Source organism: Carcharodon carcharias, chromosome 10, assembly GCF_017639515.1.
Source record: "Carcharodon carcharias isolate sCarCar2 chromosome 10, sCarCar2.pri, whole genome shotgun sequence".
NCBI classification, from domain to species: domain Eukaryota; kingdom Metazoa; phylum Chordata; class Chondrichthyes; order Lamniformes; family Lamnidae; genus Carcharodon; species Carcharodon carcharias.
The window spans coordinates 88,529,557-88,550,793 of record NC_054476.1 but is presented as its reverse complement, the minus strand read 5'-3'; the positions used below and the strand labels follow the sequence as shown (position 1 = coordinate 88,550,793).

General features: G+C 68.4%; 1 protein-coding gene across 1 annotated transcript in view; it reads right to left on the bottom strand.

The window, feature by feature from the left end:
- LOC121283615 (CD151 antigen-like) overlaps positions 1–21,237 on the bottom strand; it is a 472,005-nt gene that overhangs the window by 349,359 nt on the left and 101,409 nt on the right. The window lies entirely within an intron of this gene.

The following is a 21,237-nucleotide window of genomic DNA, read 5'->3' as shown; positions in this document are numbered from 1 at the left end:
CCCCAGCGCTCACTCTCCCCAGCGCTCACTCTCCCCAGCGCTCACTCTCCCCAGCGCTCACTCGCCCCAGCGCTCACTCGCCCCAGCGCTCACTCGCCCCAGCGCTCACTCTCCCTAGCGCTCACTCTCCCCAGCGCTCACTCTCCCCAGCGCTCACTCTCCCCAGTGCTCACTCTCCCCAGCGCTCACTCTCCCCAGCGCTCACTCTCCCCAGCGCTCACTCGCCACAGCGCTCACTCTCCCCAGCGCTCACTCTCCCCGGGTCACTCTCCCCGTGTCACTCTTGCCGGCGCTCACTCTCCCTGGGTCACTCTCCCCGGGTCACTCTCCCCAGCGCTCACTCTCCCCAGCGCTCACTCTCCCCAGCGCTCACTCTCCCCAGCGCTCACTCTCCCCAGCGCTCACTCTCCCCAGCGCTCACTCTCCCCAGCGCTCACTCTCCCCAGCGCTCACTCTCCCCAGCGCTCACTCTCCCCAGCGCTCACTCTCCCCAACGCTCACTCTCTCTGGATCACTCTCCCCAGCGCTCACTCTCCCCAGCGGTCACTCTCCCCAGCGCTCACTCTCCCCAGCGCTCACTCTCCCCAGCGCTCACTCTCCCCAGCGCTCACTCTCCCCAGCGCTCACTCTCTCTGGGTCACTCTCCCCAGCGCTCACTCTCCCTGGGTCACTATCCCCAGCGCTCACTCTCCCTGGGTCACTCTCCCCGGGTCAATCTCCCCGGGTCACTCTCCCCAGCGCTCTCTCTCCCCGGGTCACTCTCCCCGGGTCACTCTCCCCAGCGCTCACTCTCCCTAGCGCTCACTCTCCCCAGCGCTCACTCTCCCCAGCGCTCACTCTCCCCAGCGCTCACTCTCCCCAGCGCTCACTCTCCCCAGCGCTCACTCTCCCCGGGTCACTCTCCCCGGCGCTCACTCTCCCCGGGTCACTCTCCACAGCGCTCACTCTCCACAGCGCTCACTCTCCCCAGCGCTCTCTCTCCCCAGCGCTCACTCTCCCCAGCGCTCACTCTCCCCAGCGCTCACTCTCCCCAGCGCTCACTCTCCCCAGCGCTCACTCTCCCCAGCGCTCACTCTCCCCAGCGCTCACTCTCCCCAGCGCTCACTCTCCCCAGCGCTCACTCTCCCCAGCGCTCACTCTCCCCAGCGCTCACTCTCCCCAGCGCTCACTCTCCCCAGCGCTCACTCTCCCCAGCGCTCACTCTCCCCAGCGCTCACTCTCCCCAGCGCTCACTCTCCCCAGCGCTCACTCTCCCCAGCGCTCACTCTCCCCAGCGCTCACTCTCCCCAGCGCTCACTCTCCCCAGCGCTCACTCTCCCCAGCGCTCATTCTCCCCAGCGCTCATTCTCCCCAGCGCTCACTCTTCCCAACGCTCACTCTCCCCAGATCAATCTCCCCGGCGCTCACACTCCCCAGCGCTCACACTCACTGGGTCACGCTTTCCGGGTCACTCTCCCCAGCGCTCACTCTCCATGGGTCACTCGCCCCAACGCTCACTCTCCCTGGGTCACTCTCCCCAGCACTCACTCTCCCTGGGTCACTCTCCACAGCGCTCACTCTCCCTGGGTCACTGTTCCCGGCGCTCACTCTCCCTGGGTCACGCTCCCCGGGTCACTCTCCCTGGGTCACTCTCCCCAGCGCTCAATCTCCCTGGGTCACTCTCCCCGGGTCAATCTCCCTCGCACTCACTCTCTCCGGATCACCCTCCCTGGGTCACTCTCCCCGGGTCAAACTCCCCAGATCACTCTCCCCGGGTCACTCTCCCCGGCGCTCACTCTCCCCAGCGCTCACTCTCCCCAGCGCTCACTCTCCCCAGCGCTCACTCTCCCCAGCGCTCACTCTCCCCAGCGCTCACTCTCCCCAGCGCTCACTCTCCCCAGCGCTCACTCTCCCCAGCGCTCACTCTCCCCAGCGCTCACTCGCCCCAGCGCTCACTCGCCCCAGCGCTCACTCGCCCCAGCGCTCACTCTCCCGAGCGCTCGCTCGCCCCAGCGCTCGCTCGCCCCAGCGCTCGCTCGCCCCAGCGCTCGCTCGCCCAAGCGCTCGCTCGCCCCAGCGCTCGCTCGCCCCAGCGCTCGCTCGCCCCAGCGCTCACTCTCCCCAGCGCTCGCTCTCCCCAGCGCTCGCTCTCCCCAGCGCTCGCTCTCCCCAGCGCTCACTCTCCCCAGCGCTCACTCTCCCCAGCGCTCACTCTCCCCAGCGCTCACTCTCCCCAGCGCTCACTCTCCCCAGCGCTCACTCTCCCCAGCGCTCACTCTCCCCAGCGCTCACTCTCCCCAGCGCTCATTCTCCCCAGCGCTCATTCTCCCCAGCGCTCACTCTTCCCAACGCTCACTCTCCCCAGATCAATCTCCCCGGCGCTCACACTCCCCAGCGCTCACTCTCACTGGGTCACGCTCCCCGGGTCACTCTCCCCAGCGCTCACTCTCCATGGGTCACTCTCCCCAACGCTCACTCTCCCTGGGTCACTCTCCCCAGCGCTCACTCTACCTGGGTCACTCTCCACAGCGCTCACTCTCCCTGGGTCACTGTTCCCGGCGCTCACTCTCCCTGGGTCACGCTCCCCGGGTCACTCTCCCTGGGTCACTCTCCCCAGCGCTCAATCTCCCTGGGTCACTCTCCCCGGGTCAATCTCCCTCGCACTCACTCTCTCCGGATCACTCTCCCCGGGTCAAACTCCCCAGATCACTCTCCCCGGGTCACTCTCCCCGGCGCTCACTCTCCCCAGCGCTCACTCTCCCCAGCGCTCACTCTCCCCAGCGCTCACTCTCCCCAGCGCTCACTCTCCCCAGCGCTCACTCTCCCCAGCGCTCACTCTCCCCAGCGCTCACTCTCCCCCGCGCTCACTCTCCCCAGCGCTCACTCTCCCCAGCGCTCACTCTCCCCAGCGCTCACTCTCCCCAGCGCTCACACTCCCCAGCGCTCACTCTCCCCAGCGCTCACTCTCCCAAGCGCTCACTCTCCCCAGCGCTCACTCTCCCCAGCGCTCACTCGCCCCAGCGCTCACTCGCCCCAGCGCTCACTCTCCCCAGCGCTCACTCTCCCCAGCGCTCACTCTCCCCAGCGCTCACTCTCCCCAGCGCTCACTCTCCCCAGCGCTCACTCTCCCCAGCGCTCACTCCCCCCAGCGCTCACTCTCCCCGGGTCACTCTCCCCGTGTCACTCTCGCCGGCGCTCAATCTCCCTGGGTCACTCTCCCCGGGTCACTCTCCCGGGCGCTCACTCTCCCCAGCGCTCACTCTCCCCAGCGCTCACTCTCCCCAGCGCTCACTCTCCCCAGCGCTCACTCTCCCCAGCGCTCACTCTCCCCAGCGCTCACTCTCCCCAGCGCTCACTCTCCCCAGCGCTCACTCTCCCCAGCGCTCACTCTCCCCAGCGCTCACTCTCCCCAGCGCTCACTCTCCCCAGCGCTCACTCTCCCCAGCGCTCACTCTCCACAGCGCTCACTCTCCCCAGCGCTCACTCTCTCTGGGTCACTCTACCCGGGTCAATCTCCCCGGCTCACTCTCCCCAGATCACTCTCCCCGGGTCACTCTCCCTGGCGCTCACTCTCCCCAGCGCTCACTCTCCCCAGCGCTCACTCTCCCCAGATCACACTCCCCAGGTAACTCTCCCCAGATCACTCTCCCCGGGTCACTCTCCCCGGGTCACTCTCCCCGGGTCACTCTCCCCGGGTCACTCTCCCCGGCACTCACTCTCCCCAGCGCTCACTCGCCCCAGCGCTCACTCTCCCCAGATCACTCTCCCCAGCGTTCACTCTCCCCAGCGTTCACTCTCCCCAGCGTTCACTCTCCCTGGATCACTCTCCCCAGCGCTCACTCTCCCTGGGTCACGCTCCCCAGGTCACTCTCCCCAGCGCTCACTCTCCCTGGGTCACTCTCCCCAGGTCAATCTCCCTCGGACTCACTCTCTCTGGGTCACTCTCCCCGGGTCACTCTCCCCGGGTCAATCTCCCCGGGTCAACCTCCCCGGCGCTCACTCTCTCCGGTGGTCACTCTCCCTGGGTCGCCCCACCGGGTCACTATTTCCGGCACTCACTCTCCCTGGGTCACTCTCCCCAGCGCTCACTCTCCCTGGGTCAGTCTCCCCGGGTCAATTTCCCTGGGTCACTCTCCCCAGATCACTCTCCCCGGGTCACTCTCCCCAGCGCTCACTCTCCCCAGCGCTCACTCTCCCCAGCGCTCACTCTCCCCAGCGCTCACTCTCCCCAGCGCTCACTCTCCCCAGCGCTCACTCTCCCCAGCGCTCACTCTCCCCAGCGCTCACTCTCCCCGGGTCACTCTCGCTGGCGCTCACTCTCCCCGGGTCACTCTCCACAGCGCTCACTCTCCACAGCGCGCACTCTCCACAGCGCTCACTCTCCCCAGATCACTCTCCCCGGGACGCTCTCCCCAGCGCTCACTCTCCCCAGCGCTCACTCTCCCCAGCGCTCACTCACCCCAGCGCTCACTCTCCCCAGCGCTCACTCTCCCCAGCGCTCACTCGCCCCAGCGCTCACTCGCCCCAGCGCTCACTCGCCCAAGCGCTCACTCGCCCCAGCGCTCACTCGCCCCAGCGCTCACTCGCCCCAGCATTGACTCGCCCCAGCGCTCACTCTCCCTAGCGCTCACTCTCACTGGGTCACGCTCCCCGGGTCACTCTCCCCAGCGCTCACTCTCCATGGGTCACTCTCCCGAGCGCTCACTCTCCCTGGGTCACTCTCCCCAGCGCTCACTCTCCCTGGGTCACTCTCCCCAGCGCTCACTCTCCCCAGCGCTCACTCTCCCCAGCGCTCACTCTCCCCAGCGCTCACTCTCCCCAGCGCTCACTCTCCCCAGCGCTCACTCTCCCCAGCGCTCACTCGCCCCAGCGCTCGCTCGCCCCAGCGCTCGCTCGCCCCAGCGCTCGCTCGCCCCAGCGCTCGCTCGCCCCAGCGTTGACTCGCCCCAGCGCTCACTCTCCGCAGCGCTCACTCTCCCCAGCGCTCACTCTCCCCAGCGCTCACTCTCCCCAGCGCTCACTCTCCCCAGCGCTCACTCTCCCCAGCGCTCACTCTCCCCGTGTCACTCTCGCCGGCGCTCACTCTCCCTGGGTCACTCTCCCCGGGTCACTCTCCCGGGCGCTCACTCTCCCCAACGCTCACTCTCCCCAGCGCTCACTCTCCCCAGCGCTCACTCTCCCCAGCGCTCACTCTCCCCAGCGCTCACTCTCCCCAGCGCTCACTCTCTCTGGGTCACTCTCCCCGGGTCAATCTCCCCGGCTCACTCTCCCCAGATCACTCTCCCCGGGTCACTCTCCCTGGCGCTCACTCTTCCCAGTGCTCACTCTCCCTGGCGCTCACTCTCCCCAGCGCTCACTCTCCCCAGCGCTCACTCTCCCCAAATCACTCTCCCCAGATCACACTCCCCAGATCACTCTCCCCGGGTCACTCTCCCCGGGTCACTCTCCCCGGGTCACTCTCCCCGGGTCACTCTCCCCGGGTCACTCTCCCCGGGTCACTCTCCCCGGCGCTCACTCTCCCCAGCGCTCACTCGCCCCAGCGCTCACTCTCCCCAGCGTTCACTCTCCCCAGCGTTCACTCTCCCCAGCGTTCACTCTCCCTGGGTCACTCTCCCCAGCGCTCACTCTCCCTGGGTCACGCTCCCCAGGTCACTCTCCCCAGCGCTCACTCTCCCTGGGTCACTCTCCCCAGGTCAATCTCCCTCGGCTCACTCTCTCTGGGTCACTCTCCCCGGGTCACTCTCCCCGGGTCAATCTCCCCGGGTCAATCTCCCCGGCGCTCACTCTCCCCGGTGGTCACTCTCCCTGGGTCGCCCCTCCGGGTCACTATTTCCGGCACTCACTCTCCCTGGGTCACTCTCCCCAGCGCTCACTCTCCCTGGGTCAGTCTCCCCGGGTCAATTTCCCTGGGTCACTCTCCCCAGATCACTCTCCCCGGGTCACTCTCCCCAGCGCTCACTCTCCCCAGCGCTCACTCTCCCCAGCGCTCACTCTCCCCAGCGCTCACTCTCCCCAGCGCTCACTCTCCCCAGCGCTCACTCTCCCCAGCGCTCACTCTCCCCAGCGCTCACTCTCCCCAGCGCACACTCTCCCCAGCGCTCACTCTCCCCGGGTCACTCTCGCCGGCGCTCACTCTCCCCGGGTCACTCTCCACAGCGCTCACTCTCCACAGCGCTCACTCTCCCCAGATCACTCTCCCCAGCGCTCACTCTCCCCAGCGCTCACTCTCCCCAGCGCTCACTCTCCCCAGCGCTCACTCTCCCCAGCGCTCACTCTCCCCAGCGCTCACTCTCCCCAGCGCTCACTCTCCCCAGCGCTCACTCTCCCCAGCGCTCACTCTCCCCAGCGCTCATTCTCCCCAGCGCTCACTCTTCCCAACGCTCACTCTCCCCCGATCAATCTCCCCGGCGCTCACACTCCCCAGCGCTCACTCTCACTGGGTCACTCTCCCCAGCGCTCACTCTCCATGGGTCACTCTCCCCGGCGCTCACTCTCCATGGGTCACTCTCCCCGGCGCTCACTCTTCCTGGGTCACTCTCCACAGCGCTCACTCTCCCTGGGTCACTGTTCCCGGCGCTCACTCTCCCTGGGTCACGCTCCCTGGGTCACTCTCCCTGGGTCACGCTCCCCGGGTCACTCTCCCCAGCGCTCAATCTCCCCAGCACTCACTCTCTCTGGATCACCCTCCCTGGGTCTCTCTCCCCGGGTCACTCTCCCGGGGTAACTCTCCTCGGCGCTCACTCTCCCCAGCCTTCACTCTCCCCAGCCCTCACTCTCACCGGCCCTCACTCTCCCCGGCCCTCACTCTCCCCGGCCCTCACTCTCCCCGGCCCTCACTCTCCCCGGCCCTCACTCCCCCCGGCCCTCACTCCCCCCGGCCCTCACTCTCCCCGGCCCTCACTCTCCCCGGCCCTCACTCTCCCCGGCCCTCACTCTCCCCGGCCCTCACTCTCCCCGGCCCTCACTCTCCCCGGCCCCCACTCTCCCCGGCCCCCACTCTCCCCGGCCCCCACTCTCCCCGGCCCCCACTCTCCCCGGCCCCCACTCTCCCCGGCCCTCACTCTCCCCGGCCCTCACTCTCCCCGGCGCTCACTCTCCCCGGCGCTCACTCTCCCCGGCGCACACTCTCCCCGGCGCTCACTCTCCCCGGCGCTCACTCTCCCCGGCGCTCACTCTCCCCGGCGCTCACTCTCCCCGGCGCTCACTCTCCCCGGCGCTCACTCTCCCCTGCGCTCACTCTCCCCGGCGCTCACTCTCCCCGGCGCTCACTCGCCCCGGCGCTCCCTCGCCCCGGCGCTCACACTCCCCGGCGCTCACTCTCCCCGGCGCTCACTCTCCCCGGCGCTCACTCTCCCCGGCGCTCACTCTCCCCAGCGCTCACTCTCCCCAGCGCTCACTCTCCCCAGCGCTCACTCTCCCCGGGTCACTCTCGCCGGCGCTCACTCTCCCCGGGTCACTCTCCACAGCTCTCACTCTCCACAGCGCGCACTCTCCACAGCGCTCACTCTCCCCGGGTCACTCTCCCCGGGTCACTCTCCCCAGCGCTCACTCTCCCCAGCGCTCACTCTCCCCAGCGCTCACTCTCCCCAGCGCTCACTCTCCCCAGCGCTCACTCTCCCCAGCGCTCATTCTCCCCAGCGCTCACTCTTCCCAACGCTCACTCTCCCCCGATCAATCTCCCCGGCGCTCACACTCCCCAGCGCTCACTCTCACTGGGTCACTCTCCCCAGCGCTCACTCTCCATGGGTCACTCTCCCCGGCGCTCACTCTCCCTGGGTCACTCTCCCCAGCGCTCACTCTTCCTGGGTCACTCTCCACAGCGCTCACTCTCCCTGGGTCACTGTTCCCGGCGCTCACTCTCCCTGGGTCACGCTCCCCGGGTCACTCTCCCTGGGTCACGCTCCCCGGGTCACTCTCCCCAGCGCTCAATCTCCCCAGCACTCACTCTCTCTGGATCACCCTCCCTGGGTCTCTCTCCCCGGGTCAAACTCCCCAGATCACTCTCCCCGGGTAACTCTCCTCGGCGCTCACTCTCCCCAGCCCTCACTCTCCCCGGCCCTCACTCTCCCCGGCCCTCACTCTCCCCGGCCCTCACTCTCCCCGGCCCTCACTCTCCCCGGCCCTCACTCTCGCCGGCCCTCACTCTCCCCGGCCCTCACTCTCCCCGGCCCTCACTCTCCCCGGCCCTCACTCTCCCCGGCCCTCACTCTCCCCGGCCCTCACTCTCCCCGGCCCTCACTCTCCCCGGCCCTCACTCTCCCCGGCGCTCACTCTCCCCGGCGCTCACTCTCCCCGGCGCTCACTCTCCCCGGCGCTCACTCTCCCCGGCGCTCACTCTCCCCGGCGTTCACTCTCCCCGGCGCTCACTCTCCCCGGCGCTCACTCTCCCCGGCGCTCACTCTCCCCGGCGCTCACTCTCCCCGGCGCTCACTCTCCCCGGCGCTCACTCTCCCCGGCGCTCACTCTCCCCGGCGCTCACTCTCCCCGGCGCTCACTCTCCCCGGCGCTCACTCTCCCCGGCGCTCACTCTCCCCGGCGCTCACTCGCCCCGGCGCTCACTCGCCCCGGCGCTCACTCGCCCCAGCACTCACTCGCCCCAGCGCTCACTCTCCCCAGATCACTCTCCCCAGCGTTCACTCTCCCCGGGTCACTCTCCCCAGCCCTCACTCTCCCTGGGTCACTCTCCCCAGCGCTCACTCTCCCTGGGTCACGCTCCCCGGGTCACTCTCCCTGGGTCACTCTCCCTGGGTCACGCTCCCCGGGTCACTCTCCCCAGCGCTCACGCTCCCCGGGTCACTCTCCCCAGCGCTCACTCTCCCTGGGTCACTCTCCCCAGGTCAATCTCCCTCGGACTCACTCTCTCTGGGTCACTCTCCCCAGGTCACTCTCCCCGGGTCAATCTCCCCGGGTCACTCTCCCCGGCGCTCACTCTCTCCAGTGGTCGCTCTCCCTGGGTCGCTCCTCCGGGTCACTATCTCCAGCACTCACTCTCCCTGGGTCACTCTCCCCAGCACTCACTCTCCCTGGGTCACTCACCCTGGGTCACTATCCACGGGTCAATCACACCGGCTCACTCACCCCAGATCACTCTTCCCAGATGACTCTCCCCAGCGATCACTCTCCCCGGCCCTCACTCTCCCCGGCCCTCACTCTCCCCGGCCCTCACTCTCCCCGGCCCTCACTCTCCCCGGCCCTCACTCTCCCCGGCCCTCACTCTCCCCGGCCCTCACTCTCCCCGGCCCTCACTCTCCCCGGCCCTCACTCTCCCCGGCGCTCACTCGCCCCAGCGCTCACTCGCCCCAGCGCTCACTCTCCCCAGATCACTCTCCCCAGCGTTCACTCTCCCTGGGTCACACTCCCCAGCGCTCACTCTCCCGGGGTCACTCTCCCCAGCGCTCACTCTCCCTGGGTCACGCTCCCCGGGTCACTCTCCCTGGGTCACGCTCCCCGGGTCACTCTCCCCAGCGCTCACTCTCCCCGGGTCACTCTCTCCAGCGCTCACTCTCCCCAGCGCTCACTCTCCCCAGCGCTCACTCTCCCCAGCGCTCACTCTCCCCAGCGCTCACTCTCCCCAGCGCTCACTCTCCCCAGCGCTCACTCTCCCCAGCGCTCACTCTCCCCAGCGCTCACTCTCCCCAGCGCTCACTCTCCCCAGCGCTCACTCTCCCCAGCGCTCACACTCCCCAGCGCTCACTCTCCCCAGCGCTCACTCTCCCCAGCGCTCACTCTCCCCAGCGCTCACTCTCCCCAGCGCTCACTCTCCCCAGCGCTCACTCTCCCCAGCGCTCACTCGCCCCAGCCCTCACTCGCCCCAGCGCTCACTCGCCCCAGCGCTCACTCTCCCCAGCGCTCACTCTCCCCAGCGCTCACTCTCCCCAGCGCTCACTCTCCCCAGCGCTCACTCTCCCCAGCGCTCACTCTCCCCGGGTCACTCTCCCCGTGTCACTCTCGCCGGCGCTCACTCTCCCTGGGTCACTCTCCCTGGGTCACTCTCCCGGGCGCTCACTCTCCCCAGCGCTCACTCTCCCCAGCGCTCACTCTCCCCAGCGCTCACTCTCCCCAGCGCTCACTCTCCCCAGCGCTCACTCTCCCCAGCGCTCACTCTCCCCAGCGCTCACTCTCCACAGCGCTCACTCTCCCCAGCGCTCACTCTCTCTGGGTCACTCTCCCCGGGTCAATCTCCCCGGCTCACTCTCTCCAGATCACTCTCCCCAGCGTTCACTCTCCCCAGCGTTCACTCTCCCCAGCGTTCACTCTCCCTGGATCACTCTCCCCAGCGCTCACTCTCCCTGGGTCACGCTCCCCAGGTCACTCTCCCCAGCGCTCACTCTCCCTGGGTCACTCTCCCCAGGTCAATCTCCCTCGGACTCACTCTCTCTGGGTCACTCTCCCCGGGTCACTCTCCCCGGGTCAATCTCCCCGGGTCAATCTCCCCGGCGCTCACTCTCTCCGGTGGTCACTCTCCCTGGGTCGCCCCACCGGGTCACTATTTCCGGCACTCACTCTCCCTGGGTCACTCTCCCCAGCGCTCACTCTCCCTGGGTCAGTCTCCCCGGGTCAATTTCCCTGGGTCACTCTCCCCAGATCACTCTCCCCGGGTCACTCTCCCCAGCGCTCACTCTCCCCAGCGCTCACTCTCCCCAGCGCTCACTCTCCCCAGCGCTCACTCTCCCCAGCGCTCACTCTCCCCAGCGCTCACTCTCCCCAGCGCTCACTCTCCCCAGCGCTCACTCTCCCCAGCGCTCACTCTCCCCAGCGCTCACTCTCCCCAGCGCTCACTCTCCCCGGGTCACTCTCGCTGGCGCTCACTCTCCCCGGGTCACTCTCCACAGCGCTCACTCTCCACAGCGCGCACTCTCCACAGCGCTCACTCTCCCCAGATCACTCTCCCCGGGACGCTCTCCCCAGCGCTCACTCTCCCCAGCGCTCACTCTCCCCAGCGCTCACTCACCCCAGCGCTCACTCACCCCAGCGCTCACTCTCCCCAGCGCTCACTCTCCCCAGCGCTCACTCGCCCCAGCGCTCACTCGCCCCAGCGCTCACTCGCCCAAGCGCTCCCTTGCCCCAGCGCTCACTCGCCCCAGCGCTCACTCGCCCCAGCGTTGACTCGCCCCAGCGCTCACTCTCCCTAGCGCTCACTCTCACTGGGTCACGCTCCCCGGGTCACTCTCCCCAGCGCTCACTCTCCATGGGTCACTCTCCCGAGCGCTCACTCTCCCTGGGTCACTCTCCCCAGCGCTCACTCTCCCTGGGTCACTCTCCCCAGCGCTCACTCTCCCCAGCGCTCACTCTCCCCAGCGCTCACTCTCCCCAGCGCTCACTCTCCCCAGCGCTCACTCTCCCCAGCGCTCACTCTCCCCAGCGCTCACTCTCCCCAGCGCTCACTCTCCCCAGCGCTCACTCTCCCCAGCGCTCACTCTCCCCAGCGCTCACTCTCCCCAGCGCTCACTCTCCCCAGCGCTCACTCTCCCCAGCGCTCACACTCCCCAGCGCTCACTCTCCCTGGGTCACTCTCCCCAGCGCTCACTCTTCCTGGGTCACTCTCCACAGCGCTCACTCTCCCTGGGTCACTGTTCCCGGCGCTCACTCTCCCTGGGTCACGCTCCCCGGGTCACTCTCCCTGGGTCACGCTCCCCGGGTCACTCTCCCCAGCGCTCAATCTCACCAGCACTCACTCTCTCTGGATCACCCTCCCTGGGTCTCTCTCCCCGGGTCAAACTCCCCAGATCACTCTCCCCGGGTAACTCTCCCCGGCCCTCACTCTCCCCGGCCCTCACTCTCCCCGGCCCTCACTCTCCCCGGCCCTCACTCTCCCCGGCCCTCACTCTCCCCGGCCCTCACTCTCCCCGGCCCTCACTCTCCCCGGCCCTCACTCTCCCCGGCCCTCACTCTCCCCGGCCCTCACTCTCCCCGGCCCTCACTCTCCCCGGCCCTCACTCTCCCCGGCCCTCACTCTCCCCGGCCCTCACTCTCCCCGGCCCTCACTCTCCCCGGCCCTCACTCTCCCCGGCCCTCACTCTCCCCGGCGCTTACTCTCCCCGGCGCTCACTCTCCCCGGCGCTCACTCTCCCCGGCGCTCACTCTCCCCAGCGCTCACTCTCCCCAGCGCTCACTCTCCCCAGCGCTCACTCGCCCCAGCGCTCGCTCGCCCCAGCGCTCGCTCGCCCCAGCGCTCGCTCGCCCCAGCGCTCGCTCGCCCAAGCGCTCGCTCGCCCCAGCGCTCGCTCGCCCCAGCGCTCGCTCGCCCCAGCGCTCGCTCGCCCCAGCGTTGACTCGCCCCAGCGCTCACTCTCCCCAGCGCTCACTCTCCCCAGCGCTCACTCTCCCCAGCGCTCACTCTCCCCAGCGCTCACTCTCCCCAGCGCTCACTCTCCCCAGCGCTCACTCTCCCCAGCGCTCACTCTCCCCAGCGCTCACTCTCCCCAGCGCTCACTCTCCCCGTGTCACTCTCGCCGGCGTTCACTCTCCCTGGGTCACTCTCCCCGGGTCACTCTCCCGGGCGCTCACTCTCCCCAACGCTCACTCTCCCCAGCGCTCACTCTCCCCAGCGCTCACTCTCCCCAGCGCTCACTCTCCCCAGCGCTCACTCTCTCTGGGTCACTCTCCCCGGGTCAATCTCCCCGGCTCACTCTCCCCAGATCACTCTCCCCGGGTCACTCTCCCTGGCGCTCACTCTTCCCAGCGCTCACTCTCCCTGGCGCTCACTCTCCCCAGCGCTCACTCTCCCCAGCGCTCACTCTCCCCAAATCACACTCCCCAGATCACACTCCCCAGATCACTCTCCCCGGGTCACTCTCCCCGGGTCACTCTCCCCGGGTCACTCTCCCCGGGTCACTCTCCCCGGGTCACTCTCCCCGGGTCACTCTCCCCGGCACTCACTCTCCCCAGCGCTCACTCGCCCCAGCGCTCACTCTCCCCAGATCACTCTCCCCAGCGTTCACTCTCCCCAGCGTTCACTCTCCCTGGGTCACTCTCCCCAGCGCTCACTCTCCCTGGGTCACTCTCCCCAGGTCAATCTCCCTCGGACTCACTCTCTCTGGGTCACTCTCCCCAGGTCACTCTCCCCGGGTCAATCTCCCCGGGTCACTCTCCCCGGCGCTCACTCTCTCCAGTGGTCGCTCTCCCTGGGTCGCTCCTCCGGGTCACTATCTCCAGCACTCACTCTCCCTGGGTCACTCTCCCCAGCACTCACTCTCCCTGGGTCACTCACCCTGGGTCACTATCCACGGGTCAATCACACCGGCTCACTCACCCCAGATCACTCTTCCCAGATGACTCTCCCCAGCGATCACTCTCCCCGGCCCTCACTCTCCCCGGCCCTCACTCTCCCCGGCCCTCACTCTCCCCGGCCCTCACTCTCCCCGGCCCTCACTCTCCCCGGCCCTCACTCTCCCCGGCCCTCACTCTCCCCGGCCCTCACTCTCCCCGGCCCTCACTCTCCCCGGCCCTCACTCTCCCCGGCCCTCACTCTCCCCGGCCCTCACTCTCCCCGGCCCTCACTCTCCCCGGCGCTCACTCGCCCCAGCGCTCACTCGCCCCAGCGCTCACTCTCCCCAGATCACTCTCCCCAGCGTTCACTCTCCCTGGGTCACACTCCCCAGCGCTCACTCTCCCTGGGTCACTCTCCCCAGCGCTCACTCTCCCTGGGTCACGCTCCCCGGGTCACTCTCCCTGGGTCACGCTCCCCGGGTCACTCTCCCCAGCGCTCACTCTCCCCGGGTCACTCTCTCCAGCGCTCACTCTCCCCAGCGCTCACTCTCCCCAGCGCTCACTCTCCCCAGCGCTCACTCTCCCCAGCGCTCACTCTCCCCAGCGCTCACTCTCCCCAGCGCTCACTCTCCCCAGCGCTCACTCTCCCCAGCGCTCACTCTCCCCAGCGCTCACTCTCCCCAGCGCTCACTCTCCCCAGCGCTCACTCTCCCCAGCGCTCACACTCCCCAGCGCTCACTCTCCCTGGGTCACTCTCCCCAGCGCTCACTCTTCCTGGGTCACTCTCCACAGCGCTCACTCTCCCTGGGTCACTGTTCCCGGCGCTCACTCTCCCTGGGTCACGCTCCCCGGGTCACTCTCCCTGGGTCACGCTCCCCGGGTCACTCTCCCCAGCGCTCAATCTCCCCAGCACTCACTCTCTCTGGATCACCCTCCCTGGGTCTCTCTCCCCGGGTCAAACTCCCCAGATCACTCTCCCCGGGTAACTCTCCCCGGCCCTCACTCTCCCCGGCCCTCACTCTCCCCGGCCCTCACTCTCCCCGGCCCTCACTCTCCCCGGCCCTCACTCTCCCCGGCCCTCACTCTCCCCGGCCCTCACTCTCCCCGGCCCTCACTCTCCCCGGCCCTCACTCTCCCCGGCCCTCACTCTCCCCGGCCCTCACTCTCCCCGGCCCTCACTCTCCCCGGCCCTCACTCTCCCCGGCCCTCACTCTCCCCGGCCCTCACTCTCCCCGGCCCTCACTCTCCCCGGCCCTCACTCTCCCCGGCCCTCACTCTCCCCGGCCCTCACTCTCCCCGGCCCTCACTCTCCCCGGCCCTCACTCTCCCCGGCCCTCACTCTCCCCGGCCCTCACTCTCCCCGGCGCTCACTCTCCCCGGCGCTCACTCTCCCCGGCGCTCACTCTCCCCGGCGCTCACTCTCCCCGGCGCTCACTCTCCCCGGCGCTCACTCTCCCCGGCGCTCACTCTCCCCGGCGCTCGCACGCCCCGGCGCTCACTCGCCCCAGCGCTCACTCGCCCCAGCGCTCACTCGCCCCAGCACTCACTCTCCCCAGATCACTCTCCCCAGCGTTCACTCTCCCCGGGTCACTCTCCCCAGCCCTCACTCTCCCTGGGTCACTCTCCCCAGCGCTCACTCTCCCTGGGTCACGCTCCCCGGGTCACTCTCCCTGGGTCACTCTCCCTGGGTCACGCTCCCCGGGTCACTCTCCCCAGCGCTCACGCTGCCCGGGTCACTCTCCCCAGCGCTCACTCTCCCTGGGTCACTCTCCCCAGGTCAATCTCCCTCGGACTCACTCTCTCTGGGTCACTCTCCCCAGGTCACTCTCCCCGGGTCAATCTCCCCGGGTCACTCTCCCCGGCGCTCACTCTCTCCAGTGGTCGCTCTCCCTGGGTCGCTCCTCCGGGTCACTATCTCCAGCACTCACTCTCCCTGGGTCACTCTCCCCAGCATTCACTCTCCCTGGGTCACTCACCCTGGGTCACTATCCACGGGTCAATCACACCGGCTCACTCACCCCAGATCACTCTTCCCAGATGACTCTCCCCGGCGTTCACTCTCCCCAGCGATCACTCTCCCCGGCCCTCACTCTCCCCGGCCCTCACTCTCCCCGGCCCTCACTCTCCCCGGCCCTCACTCTCCCCGGCCCTCACACTCCCCGGCCCTCACACTCCCCGGCCCTCACTCTCCCCGGCCCTCACTCTCCCCGGCCCTCACTCTCCCCGGCCCTCACTCTCCCCGGCCCTCACTCTCCCCGGCCCTCACTCTCCCCGGCCCTCACTCTCCCCGGCCCTCACTCTCCCCGGCGCTCACTCTCCCCGGCGCTCACTCGCCCCAGCGCTCACTCGCCCCAGCGCTCACTCTCCCCAGATCACTCTCCCCAGCGTTCACTCTCCCTGGGTCACACTCCCCAGCGCTCACTCTCCCTGGGTCACTCTCCCCAGCGCTCACTCTCCCTGGGTCACGCTCCCCGGGTCACTCTCCCTGGGTCACGCTCCCCGGGTCACTCTCCCCAGCGCTCACGCTCCCCGGGTCACTCTCTCCAGCGCTCACTCTCCCTGGGTCACTCTCCCCAGGTCAATCTCCCTCGGACTCACTCTCTCTGGGTCACTCTCCCAGGGTCAATCTCCCCGGGTCACTCTCCCCGGCGCTCACTCTCTCCAGTGGTCACTCTCCCTGGGTCGCCCCTCCGGGTCACTATCTCCGGCACTCACTCTCCCTGGGTCACTCTCCCCAGCACTCACTCTCCCTGGGTCACTCACCCTGGGTCACTATCCCCGGGTCAATCTCCCCGGGTCACTCTCCCCAGCGCTCACTCTCCCCGGATCACTCACCCCGGGTCAATCGCACCGGCTCACTCACCCCAGATCACTCTCCCCAGATCACTCTCCCCGGGTGACTCTCCCCGGCGTTCACTCTCCCCAGCGATCACTCTCCCCAGCGATCACTCTCCCCAGCGATCACTCTCCACAGCGCTCACTCTCCACGGCGCTCACTCTCCACGGCGCTCACTCTCCCCGGCGCTCACTCTCCCCGGCGCTCACTCTCCCCGGCGCTCACTCTCCCCGGCGCTCACTCTCCCCGGCGCTCACTCTCCCCGGCGCTCACTCTCCCCGGCGCTCACTCTCCCCGGCGCTCACTCTCCCCGGCGCTCACTCTCCCCGGCGCTCACTCTCCCCGGCGCTCACTCTCCCCGGGTCACTCTCCCCGGGTCACTCTCCCCGGGTCACTCTCCCCGGCGCTCACTCTCCCCGGCGCTCACTCTCCCCGGCGCTCACTCTCCCCGGCGCTCACTCTCCCCGGCGCTCACTCTCCCCGGCGCTCACTCTCCCCGGCGCTCACTCTCCCCGGCGCTCACTCTCCCCGGCGCTCACTCTCCCCGGCGCTCACTCTCCCCGGCGCTCACTCTCCCCGGCGCTCACTCTCCCTGGGTCACTCTCCCCGGGTCAATCTCCCCGGGTCACTCTCCCCGGCGCTCACTCTCTCCAGTGGTCACTCTCCCTGGGTCGCCCCTCCGGGTCACTATCTCCGGCACTCACTCTCCCTGGGTCACTCTCCCCAGCACTCACTCTCCCTGGGTCACTCACCCTGGGTCACTATCCCCGGGTCAATCTCCCCGGGTCACTCTCCCCAGCGCTCACTCTCCCCGGGTCACTCACCCCGGGTCAATCGCACCGGCTCACTCACCCCAGATCACTCTCCCCAGATCACTCTCCCCGGGTGACTCTCCCCGGCGTTCACTCTCCCCAGCGATCACTCTCCCCAGCGATCACTCTCCACAGCGCTCACTCTCTACAGCGCTCACTCTCCACAGCGCTCACTCTCCCCGGCGCTCACTCTCCCCGGCGCTCACTCTCCCCGGCGCTCACTCTCCCCGGCGCTCACTCTCCCCGGCGCTCACTCTCCCCGGCGCTCACTCTCCCCGGGTCACTCTCCCCGGGTCACTCTGCCTGGGTCACTCTCCCCAGCGCTCACTCTCCCCAGCGCTCACTCTCCCTGGGTCATGCTCCCCGGGTCACTCTCCCTGGGACACTCTCCCTGGGTCAGGCTCCCCGGGTCAATCTCCCCGGGTCACTCTCCCCGGGTCACTCTCCCCGGGTCACTCTCCCCGGGTCACTCTCCCCGGGTCACTCTCACCGGGTCACTCTCACCGGGTCACTCTCACCGGGTCACTCTCACCGGGTCACTCTCACCAGCGCTCACTCTCCCTGGGTCACACTCCGCGGGTCACTCTCCCCGGCGCTCACTCTCCCCAGCGCTCATTCTCCCTGGGTCACACTCCCCGGGTCACTCTCCCCGGCGCTCACTCTCTCTGGGTCACTGTCCCCGGGTAAATCTCCCTGGCTCACTCTCCCCAGATCACTCTCCCCGGGTCACTCTCCCCGGGTCACTCTCCCCGGGTCACTCTCCCCGGCGCTCACTCTCCCCGGCGCTCACTCTCCCCAGCGCTCACTCTCCCCAGCGCTCACTCTCCCCAGCGCTCACTCTCCCCAGCGCTCATTCTCCCCAGCGCTCAATCTCCCCAGCGCTCAATCTCCCTGGGTCACTCTCCCCGGGTCACTCTCCCCGGGTCGATCTCCCCGGCGCTCACTCTCCCCGGCGCTCACTCTCTCTGGGTCACTCTCCCCGGGTCAATCTCCCTCGCTCTCACTCTCTCTGGGTCACTCTCCCCGGGTCAATCTCCCCGGGTCAATCTCCCCGGGTCAATCTCCCCGGGTCAATCTCCCCGGGTCACACTCCCCGGCGGTCACTCTCCCTGGGTCCCCCCTCCGGGTCACTATCTCCGGCACTCACTCTCCCTGGGTCACTCTACCCAGCGCTCACTCTCCCTGGGTCACTCTCCCCGGGTCACTCTCCCCGGGTCACTCTCCCCAACGCTCACTCTCCCCGGGTCAATCTCCCCGGGTCAATCTCCCCAGATCACTCTCCCCGGCGCACACTCTCCACAGCGCTCACTCTCCACAGCGCTCACTCTCCACAGCGCTCACTCTCCACAGCGCTCACTCTCCCCAGCGCTCACTCTCCCCAGCGCTCACTCTCCCCAGCGCTCACTCTCCCCAGCGCTCACTCTCCCCAGCGCTCACTCTCCCCAGCGCTCACTCTCCCCAGCGCTCACTCTCCCCAGCGCTCACTCTCCCCAGCGCTCACTCTCCCCAGCGCTCACTCTCCCCAGCGCTCACTCTTCCCAACGCTCACTCTCCCCAACGCTCACTCTCCCCGGCGCTCACACTCCCCAGCGCTCACTCTCCCTGGGTCACGCTCCCCGGGTCACTCTCCCCAGCGCTCAATCTCCCTCCGTCACTCTCCCCGGCGCTCACTCTCCCTGGGTCACTCTGCCCAGCGCTCACTCTCCCTGGGTCACTCTCCACAGCGCTCACTCTCCCTGGGTCACTGTCCCTGGGTCACGCTCCCCAGCGCTCAATCTCCCTGGGTCACTCGCCCCGGGTCAATCTCCCTCGCACTCACTCTCTCTGGGTCACTCTCCCTGGGTCACTCTCCCCGGGTCAATCTCCCGAGATCACTCTCCCTGGGTCACTCTCCCCGGCACACACTCTCCCTGGGACACTCTCCCCGGTGCTTCAATCTCCCTGGGTCACGCTCCTCGGGTCACACTCCCTGGTTCACGCTCCCCGGGTCACTCTCCCCAGCGCTGACGCACTCCGGGTCACTCTCCACAGCGCTCACTCTCCCTGGGTCACTCTCCCCGGGTCAATCTCCCTCGCACTCACTCTCTCTGGGTCACACTCCCTGGTTCACGCTCCCCGGGTCACTCTCCCCAGCGCTCACGCACTCCGGGTCACTCTCCACAGCGCTCACTCTCCCCGGGTCAATCTCCCCAGGTCACTCTCCCCGGCGCTCACTCTCTCCGGTGGTCACTCTCCATGGGTCGCCCCTCCGGGTCACTATCTCCGGCACTCACTCTCCCTGGGTCACTCTCCCCAGCGCTCACTCTCCCTGGGTCACTCTCCCCGGGTCAATCTCCCCAGCGCTCACTCTCCCCAGCGCTCACTCTCCCCAGCGCTCACTCTCCCCAGCGCTCACTCTCCCCAGCGCTCACTCTCCCCAGCGCTCACTCTCCCCAGCGCTCACTCTCCCCGGGTCACTCTCCCCGGCGCTCACTCTCCCCGGCGCTCACTCTCCCCGGCGCTCACTCTCCCCGGCGCTCACTCTCCCCGGCGCTCACTCTCCCCGGCGCTCACTCTCCCCGGCGCTCACTCTCCCCGGCGCTCACTCTCCCCGGCGCTCACTCTCCCCGGCGCTCACTCTCCCCGGCGCTCACTCTCCCCGGCGCTCACTCTCCCCGGCGCTCACTCTCCGCAGCGCTCACTCTCCGCAGCGCTCACTCTCCGCAGCGCTCACTCTCCGCAGCGCCCACTCTCCCCAGCGCTCACTCTCCCTGGGTCACTGTCCCCAGCACTCACTCTCCCTGGGTCATGCTCCCCGGGTCACTCTCCCTGGGTCACGCTCCCCGGGTCACCCTCCCCGGGTCACACTCCCCGGGTCACTCTCCCCGGCGCTCACTCTCCCCAGCGCTCACTCTCCCCAGCGCTCACTCTCCCTGGGTCACTGTCCCCAGCACTCACTCTCCCTGGGTCATGCTCCCCGGGTCACTCTCCCTGGGTCACGCTCCCCGGGTCACCCTCCCCAGCGCTCACTCTCCCTGGGTCACTCTTCCCGGGTCAATATCCCTCGCACTCACTCTCTCTGGGTCACTCTCCCTGGGTCACTCTCCCCGGGTCAATCTCACCAGATCACTCTCCCCGGGTCACTCTCCCCAGGTCACTCTCCCCGGCGCTCACTCTCCCCAGCGCTCACTCGCCCCAGCGCTCACTCTCCCCAGATCACTCTCCCCAGCGCTCACTCTCCCGGGGTCACTCTCCCGGGGTCACTCTCCCCGGCGCGCAGTCTCCCTGGGTCATGCTCGCCGGGTCACTCTCCCTGGGTCACGCTCCCCGGGTCACTCTCCCCAGCGCTCACTCTCCCTGGGTCACGCTCCCCGGGTCACTCTCCCCAGCGCTCACGCTCACCGCGGGGGTCACTCTCCCCCGTGCTCACTCTCCCTGGGTCACTCTCCCCGGGTCAATCTCCCTCGCACTCACTCTCTCTGGGTCACTCTCCCTGGGTCACTCTCCCCGGGTCAATCTCCCGAGATCACTCTCCCCGGGTCACTCTCCCCGGCGCTCACTCTCCCCAGTGCTCACTCTCCCCAGTGCTCACTCTCCCCAGTGCTCACTCTCCCCAGTGCTCACTCTCCCCAGTGCTCACTCTCCCCAGCACTCACTCTCCCTGGGTCACTCTCCCTGGGTCACTCTCCCTGGGTCACTCTCCCTGGGTCACTCTCCCTGGGTCACTCTCCCCGGCACTCACTCTCCCTGGGACACTCTCCCCGGTGCTTCAATCTCCCTGGGTCACACTCCCCGGGTCACACTCCCTGGTTCACGCTCCCCGGGTCACTCTCCCCAGCGCTCACGCACTCCGGGTCACTCTCCACAGCGCTCACTCTCCCTGGGTCACTCTGCCCGGGTCACGCTCCCCGGGTCAATCTCCCCAGATCACTCTCCCCAGATCACTCTCCCCAGATCACTCTCCCCAGATCACTCTCCCCAGATCACTCTCCCCGGGTCACTCTCCCCGGGTCACTCTCCCCGGGTCACTCTCCCCGGGTCACTCTCCCCGGGTCACTCTCCCCGGGTCACTCTCCCCGGGTCACTCTCTCCGGGTCACTCTCCCCGGCGCTCACTCTCCCCGGCGCTCACTCTCCCGGGGTCACGCTCCCCGGGTCACTCTCCCCGGCGCACACTCTCTCTGGGTCATTTTCCCCGGGTCAATCTCCCTGGCTCACTCTTCCCAGATCACTCTCCCCTGATCACTCTCCCTGGGAGACTCTCCCCGGCGCTCAATCTCCCCAGCGCTCAATCTCCCCAGCGCTCAATCTCCCCAGCGCTCAATCTCCCTGGGTCACTCTCCCCAGGTCACCCTCCCCGGCGCTCACTCTCTCTGGGTCACTCTCCCTGGGTCACGCTCCCCGGGTCACTAGCCCCAGCGCT